Source organism: Chenopodium album, chromosome 9 (assembly GCF_948465745.1).
Source record: "Chenopodium album chromosome 9, dcCheAlbu1.1, whole genome shotgun sequence".
Lineage (NCBI taxonomy): Eukaryota > Viridiplantae > Streptophyta > Magnoliopsida > Caryophyllales > Amaranthaceae > Chenopodium > Chenopodium album.
The window spans coordinates 15,299,091-15,308,230 of NC_137842.1; positions in this window are offsets into that span (position 1 = coordinate 15,299,091).

The following is a 9,140-nucleotide window of genomic DNA, read 5'->3' on the forward strand; positions in this document are numbered from 1 at the left end:
TGTGTCGGATGTAAGGAGTTTCTTGGGTTTAGCAGGCTATTACAGAAGGTTTGTGAAGGATTTTTCAAGGATCGCGAAGCCCATGACAAGTTTGATGAAAAAGGAGCAGAAGTTCTCATGGACCCAAGAGTGTGAGGAGGCATATAAGATCTTAAAAGAAAGGTTAACCACAACACCTGTGCTGGCTTTGCCGGATGGAAGTGATCTATATGACGTGTATAGTGATGCATCGAGGTTGGGATTGGGATGTGTGTTGATGCAGAATCGAAGGGTGATTGCGTATGCCTCGAGGCAGCTGAAGGTTCACGAAGGGAATTACCCAACCCATGATTTGGAGTTAGCTGCAATTGTGTTTGCCTTGAAGATTTGGAGACATTACTTGTATGGGGTGACTTATAGGATTTTCGCGGATCATAAGAGTTTGAAGTACATTTTCACCTAGACGCACTTGAATGGGAGACAGAGACGATGGTTGGAGTATATGAGTGATTATACATTGAATATTCAGTATCATGAGGGAAAGGCTAATGTGGTGGCAGATGCTTTAAGCAGAAAGTCAGAGCATACGATGAATGTGATGGTAGTACCAGATCAGTTGTGTGTGGAATTTCAGAAGTTGAACTTGGAGGTAGTGGGGCATGGTGAAGTGGCTAGGATGTTGAGTGCCTTGGTGGTTCAACCATCCATTTATGATGAGATAAGGGAAAGTCAATTTGAAGATGAGAAGTTAAAGACAATAAAGAAGAAGATTGATGAAGGAGAAGTGTTGGATTTCACCATTGGTGATGAGGGAAGTATTCGTTTTAAGGGAAGATGGTGTGTGCCGCAGAATCGTGGTGATCTGAAACGACGATTGGTGGAAGAAGCCCATAATTCTCCTTATTCAATGCATCCTGGAGGGGATAAGTTGTATAAGGACATGAAGAAGACTTTTTGATGGCCCAATATGAAGAAAGAAGTGGCTAAATTTGTTGCTAAGTGTTTGACATGTCAGAAGGTGAAGATTGAGCATCGTAGGCCTCAAGGAAAGGTCCAATCTTAGGAGGTGCCCAAGTGGAAATGGGATTCAATTTCTATGGATTTTGTAGGACCTTGCCAAAGACCAAGGCAGGGAATGACACTATTTGGGTAATAGTGGACAGGTTGACGAAGTCAGCAGCGTTCATACCCATGAGAAGTACATAGGGCCATATGAGATCATTTAGAAAGTGGGGAAAGTGGCTTATAAGTTGGGTTTGCCTAGTGAGCTAGAAAGGGTTCACAATGTGTTCCATGTGAGCCAAATTCGAAAGTATATTCCTGATGTGACACATGTGTTACAACCAGAAACCATTGAGATGAATGAGAATTTGAATTATGAGGAAAGACCAGTAAAGATTCTTGACTCTAAGGTCAGGAGCATAAGGAACAAGGATGTGAGCATTGTGAAAGTATTGTGGTCAAATCAGAAAACTGAAGAGGCTACATGGGAAGCTGAGGCTGATATGAGGAAACGTTACCCAGAACTGTTTGCCTAAGGTTAGTGGTCGAGTTACGAGGGCGTAACTCCTTTTAAGGGGGGTAGAGGGCGATAAAGTTTCGCGCGTCTACTTTTCGAGTCATTTTTAGTGATTTCGAGTCTTATTTAAGTTTAGTTGGAGTCTTGAGTCAAGTTAGGATGTGCATGAACCAATAATTTCAAAATGATTTTCGTTTCTTTTGGCTAAGTTTCGGGTCGAAACTTATTTTAAAGGGGGTAGACTGTAAAACCCCGTATTTTCATACGTATTTTCCTAATTAATTATTATTTTCTAAAAAGGGTATTTTAGTAATTCAACTTACTATTTAAATCTTGGAGCCAAAATGATATTTGAATTTTGGCGCCAAAAGTATTTTGAAAACTAATCATTATTTTTGGATAAGATTTATTATCCATTTATCCTATTTTAAAAACCGGATTATTTATATTTAAGATATTTTAATTAAGGCAAAAGCTATATTTTATTATTATTTTAATAGGTTCGAAAATCCCAATTAATTAGGTAATAATTTCGGATTTTCCTATGTAAAAATCTTATTTTTATTTAGTTAAATTATTTGGTGAATATTCGGTATTTTATTATTTAATTATTTATTACAATAAATATTATTTACACAATTATTTTTAATTCCTTAAAACTAGAAAAATATATTCCTAAATACTAAATAGGAGGGCCGAAAATATGAGCTTAGGAAAGCTCAAAAATTTCGGCCACCTCGTGAAGATTTTGGGAAAATATTTTGGTAATTTGTATTTTTAATTATCTTCTTAAAATCTCCTATTTTCCATAATTCTAATTCTCCATCTTTTTTTATATCCAATCATTACATTTTCTTGCCATTCAGTCTTCTTAATTATTCCCCAAGTAATTCAAATTTCCTTAATATTTTTCATGACATACATACCTTCCATATTCAATTATACACAATCCGATCCCTTCAAATATCAAAACTTTCCTTAAATCTTTGCTCACTTCTCCAAGTAATCTCTTAAACCTTAATTACCATAATTATTCCTACATTTTCCTACCATAATTCATGCTCATACTAGCCTATAAATACCCCTTCATACCTCTCACATTCTTCACACCAATTCTCTTCTTTTCTTCTCCTCAATTTTACACAAATCATCCCATTCATCTTTGAAGCTAATTTTCGGGAACTTCTGGTCATTTTTTGGGGTAGTAACGTTCCACAAAAAGTTGTTCCTCTTAAAAAATCCTTGAGGTTAGGCTCAAGAATCACCCAATTCGGAGCTATATTGAAGGAGTTATAGCCTCTGAAAGTTCTGCCTATTATTTCCTACGCAAATCCAATTCTTTTCTTCTCCTTTTCTTTTATTCAATTATTATTATTATTATTATTATTATTATTATTATGGGAGATTAATATGAAATTATTATAAGTATTTTTAATTATATAAAATCATATTTTAATAATGTTCATGTTGAATTAAGTTAAGAGGTTCATGTACATATAGTTGGGAGGGTTTAATTTAATTATTTGTGATTATTTGTTAACCTTATATTGATTAAGGTTATATTTATTTGTAGGGTGTTTTTGATCAAGCTGCTTGAGAGTTCTTTTGAAGTGTTGTTGGCTAAGTGAAGATCAAGGTACGTTAGGTGGCTAGATACCTTGAAAGTGATCGATTTGAATGAAAATGTTTGAATGATTTATGTTGCTTGAATTAAATATTACGGTTTATGAAATAAAAGTATGTTTAAAGGATTGGTTTTCAATAAATTAGGAATTTGGTCTTGTATCTATTTTGAGTACTCATAACATTGGTTACTATTATGGTTATTATTAATAAAGAAGAGTATTTGAGTTTCCGCTGCAAAGTATTGTTATTTTTAGTAAGTTGAGTAGCCTTGCGTAATCACGCGGCGGTAATACGCTCAAGTCTATCTCTACGGTATAATTATACGGATAATACCAGTATTTCCGTAGAGGGAGATTTGGGGGTGTTACATAATCGAACCCCCTCAAGTAACCCATGACAACCGAGTCCCCTAATTGAAATCCTCAAGTAACCCCTAAATTAAACCCTAATAGAGTAACTCGTTTAACCCATCACCGAGTAACCCCTCGAGAAACTCCTGTCCGAATAACCCCTTAAGTAACCCATTACCATGTAACTAACCCCTGACTAAACCCGTCAAGTAAACCCTGACCGAGTAACCTCTCGAGTAACCCCTGACCGAGTAACCTCTTAAATAACCCATGACCGAGTATTTAACTAACCCCTAACCGACCCCTCAAGTAACTTCTAATCGAACCCCTCAAGTAACCCTTGACCGAGTAACTCCATTAACTCCAGCCACACGGAGTGGGGCCAACCATGAACATATAAAAATTTGCCTTCTGACCAGGGTTACTGTAGTTACTCGGTCAGGGGTTACTCGAGTTACTTCTAACCGAGTAACCTCTTAAATAACCTCTCACTGAGTAACTCGTAACTCCTTACCGAATCCCTCAAGGTAAACCCCTGATCGAGTATCTCGATTAACTCATGACCGAGTAGCCCCTCACTGAGTAACCCCCGGAGTAACCCATGACCGAGTAATACCTAATCAAACCCCTCCAATAACCCATGACGACCGAGTAACCCATAACTAAATCCTCTAGTAACCCCTAAATATATACTACACTTACAATATATTTTTACGTATTCTTAGCTTATTAGCATATTTTAAATATAATTATCTTATAATTAGCCTAAACTTAAGGAAATTGATTATAGCTAATATTATGCACAAAAATATTTACTTAGCTTATTAGCATATTACGTATTCATACTCGTAGTTTGTTATAGAGGAAGTCTTTATCAAGTGAGCTAGCCTTCCTCAAAATATTAATTAGTTACGCATAAAGCACACTCATTTTTTCAACGTAAATTTTGTTTCATACTCTTGTTGAATAAAGAAAGAATATTTCAAATATGTCACTTTCTTCCAACAATATATTTAACATTTAATTTATATTCTAAAGAATGAAAATTTCATTTTTAGATTGGCAAACATTTGAATAAGAAAAATATTTTTGAATACCATAATATATTCATGTGAATATAAGATAATTATATTATGTATTTATTTATATCGCTTAGTTTGTTTAGAAAACCGATTATAGCTAATATTATGCACAAAAACATTTACTTAACAAAACTAAGCGACATACATAAATATGGAATATAATTATTTTATATTTTAATAGAGAAGATATATTTTCAAATATTTATGTATTGAGTTTATAAATATAGTTATATATAAATAAAAAAATTAAGCAAATTTTTTTTAAAAAAAAACCTAAAACAGGGACACGTGGCAGTCATGAGTGTACCCTGTTTTAGTATAGTATATAGATAGATAGATGAGCCGAAGTTGAACAAATTTTGAAACTCGTTTAATAAGCGAGTCTGAATACGAACATAGATATGTTCATTCAGACAAGTTCATAAGCAACAAACTCTTTTATTTATGTTCACGAACTACTCGTCTATTTATGTTCATAAATTATTGATTTATTCACAATTGTTAATTTTATTCTTACTAGGGTGGTCTACGCGCGTGATGCACGCAAACGGACTAGCGCTTGCAGAGAAGTTGTATTGTCGTGTATTTACACCTTTAGGGCCTGTTCCGATTGACTGAACTCAGCTGAACTGAACTGAACTTAACTGAACTGAACTTATTAATTAGTGATTTTTAACTACGGATTAGTGATCTTTGATTATTTATTACTATACATATGTGTATATACAAATGTACATATTATTATTAATAATATTATTATTATTATTAATTATTGATGATTATTATTATTATTATTATTTATTGATTATTATTATTAGTATTAGTATTATTATTATTGTTATTATTATTATTATTATTATTATTATTATTATTATTTATTGATGATTATTATTATTATTTATTGATTATTATTATTAGTATTATTATTTCAATTATTATTGTTATTATTATTATTATTTATTAATGATTATTATTATTATTATTATTATTTATTACTTATTGATTATTATTATTATTATTATTATTATTATTATTATTATTGTTATTATTATTATTATTGTTGTTGTTGTTGTTGTTGTTGTTGTTGTCGTTGTTGTCGTTGTAATAAGAGCTTAAAAGAATGAAACTTGGCTTTATATCATTAGCAATATCATTAGACGTAAATTAAGAGCTGAATTGAACTTAACTTAACTGAACTGATCTGAACTGAACAGAATTGAACTGAACTGAACTGAATTGAACTGAACTGAGCTGAACTGAACTTAATTTCAACGGAAGAGAACATGCACTTAGTTTGGGTGGTAAAGCTGGTAGTTTTCATACGTATTATTTGGTTTATGTGCCTTGGTGGTGGCTTTGTAGAAGTATAAGAAAGCCACCAAATTCTTTTATGACAATTATTTTGACAGTGTTATTTCAAAATTATTATTAAATAAAATTTAATTTAATTACAACCCTTCATATCTTAAGTAGGTCAGCCCTCTCCCTGTTCAAATAAACCTATTGCATAGGGCCCCCAATTTTATAGGGCCCATTTTCAATTAAAGCCCAACCAAAAAAAAAAAAAAACAAAGTCAGTCAGTCATTCAAACGTATAATACATCATCGTTATCTTTGCATGACCACAATCAATATACTACCTTCTTCCATATTCAATATCAAACTTTACATATTCTAATCTCCAATTTAATTTCATTACCTTTGAATATGAAATTTCCATCACCTTTTCTATTCCATATCTCATTCAATGCTAAATTCTCTTTAACCTTCTTATTTTACCCAAAAATAATTATTAATTATCATCTCACCTTCCTCTTCCAATTTTCAATGGAAGAATTAATTATTTTTCAGCCTTTACCATTAATTCTCTTGATTTTCGTTTGTTATCAAACGTAATTTTTTTAGAGCTGCATCTAGTTGATCTGTCGTTAGGTTTATATGGGGGTATTACAGTCTTTTCAAATTGTAAGTCAGGGATATATTCGTAATTTGCAACAAAATTTAGTGGATGGAATTTTAACTGACATTAACCTTCATCATCTTCTTTCTCTTTCCTCACACCCACCGTCATCTTCTTCTTCCTCCCACTCATCTTTAAGCTACTTTGATTTGGACATCACCAACATCTTCTTCTTCCTCCCACTCATCTTCAAGCTACTTCAATTTCAACACCACCAACACCAAAATCCAAAAAAAAAATTTGAGAAATAAAGGGTATGGTTAACCTTAAAGGGTAGGTGATGAGATTTCCCTCCACCGTGGACCATTGAAGCTGAGCCTCCCCTTATTATCCATTGAAGTTGAGATTCACCCATGGCAACCCGTATTTGATTTGCTACAATTACTTTATGAAATTGAAAATAGTTACCTCATCCTTTTGTGCAAACAATAAACTAAAATGGATAAATTTGTTGATTTGTTGCCATTGTTGGTGTTACCAATCTGTAGAAGGAGGGGGGAAATGATTGAGGAAGAGAGAGAAAATGAAAACTAAAGCCCACTTTCACCGTTACATGTAGACAAATGGAAGGAAACGGTAGAAATATGTCGTTTTCGATCAACTTGAAAACAACTGGCAAAAATAAGATTAAAATAATGAATAGTAGAGTTCATATTTACAAGTTTGCCACCAGATCAACAATATTCGTTAATCTGGCATATTAACTTGGATTTACTCTTTTTTTTTTTTTTACCATTTATAAATTTCCATACAATTTCAGCATTTTCTACAACTTTTACTCAAAATTAATTTTGGGAGGAAAAAAAATACGATTTATATCTGAGGCGTTCTATAGACTTTATAAGGCACCCCACCAGAAGAGCGCCTCTGAGGCGTTCTATATTGCTTGTTTCAGGCGTTCTATATTCCCCTTTTTGTAGTAGTGCATACATTGTTTGATGAGATTCGATCTTTCTGTTTTGGTTGTGGAGTTGTCGATAACCTAACTTGCTGAGATTTGGGACAGTTGGATTTCTAACTTAGGTGTGCATTTTTTTTTATTATATATATATGATTATTATGATATTATTTTAAAAATAATATTTAAGCATTATAATTTTTTTTCCCGTTAGGGCCCATTTTATAGTTTAGAACAGGGCCCCAAAATTAAACAGGATGACCCTGATCTTAAGCTATTGTTAGTTTATAACTCTTAATTGATTTGCATGATTCAATAATATCTAGCGTGTTTTTCTTCAAATGAATTTTTTGTGAGTTTTGGCCATACAGAGTAATAATATATGAAATATTTGTTGTAGCCAGAAACTTAATCATGTAAGTTCTTTAATGTTCCACGACCATCTAATATCTATATTTATATCTAATACTAAAGCATTAACCACTTAGTTATATTTTTCCTCTTAAATTCTCTCCATAAATAATTCAGTTTTTGTTTTTTTTTTTTTTTTTTTTAATTTCTCTTGATTTTAAGATTTTTAAGTTCTTTATACCTCATGATACATTTGCTCAAATATCACTATTTAATTTTCCGACCGAAATTAATTCCGTCGGAAAATTTGGAAGACAAAGTCAGGGTTTTCAATTTTGAATCCATTTGCTACGAAAGGAAAAAAAGGGGAAGAGAGAGAAAGAAAGAAAGGGAGAAGCAGCAAGATCTTCCGCCGTCGAAGAGAAAACGTCGCCCAGCCCTAGGCCGCAGCCGGAGATTCGCCACCGGAGGTAAACGTCGACCAGCCCTTCCGTTGGTCGGCCGCCGGTAAGTGTAGGTTTGGTTTTGTTTTTTTTTTAAATTATAAAAACGCCTCCATTCACCACCGTATGCTTTGAACAGCCACCACTGCGCCGGTCAGAGGTCCTGCGTCGCCCAACCATGCAGTTCTCCGCCGCTGGTAAGTGTTGTTTTGTGTTTTATTTTTTTATTTAATTTTTTTAAAAAAATTTAATTAAAAAATGCAACCTTTGCTTTGTACAGCGACCACTGCCGCCGGTATCCAGTCGGCGCCTTTACAATCAGCCACCACCGCCGGTATCTTTTGGTTTTTTTTTTTTTTTAAATTTCTGGTTATTTATTTATTATTTTAAAAATTTCTAGTTTTTTTTTAAACCCTAACCACCACCACCCTTTTTGGACAGGTTCCTCCAATATTGTCCTCGCTCCGACCAGAACCACCACCATCTTCACCACCCGCCGTTCTACAGCCGGTAATTGTACCTTTATTATATATTGACATTTTAATTTTTACTATTTGTAGGATTTGAACATTTACTTGCTTTGAATCTCAATAAAAAGTGCAGATCTTGAGGTTAGTGACATTATAATTTTAAAAATTCTTAGTTTAGTTTATTCAAGTTTTTATTTTAAGTTACTTTAGTATGGTTTATTTTATTATAATAATGGTTGATATGTTAGTTTAATTTGGTTTATCATAATAATGTAAGACATGACATGTGAAATTGCTTTGATTTAGTATAATAATGTATGACATGATATGTTAGTTTAGGTTGATATTTTATTATAATAATGTACGGGATTATATGTTAGTTTATATTGGTTTAGTTTAGTATATTGATGTATGTTAGCTTAGTTTAATTTGTGATAATTTTATAATGTATGTTAGTTTTGT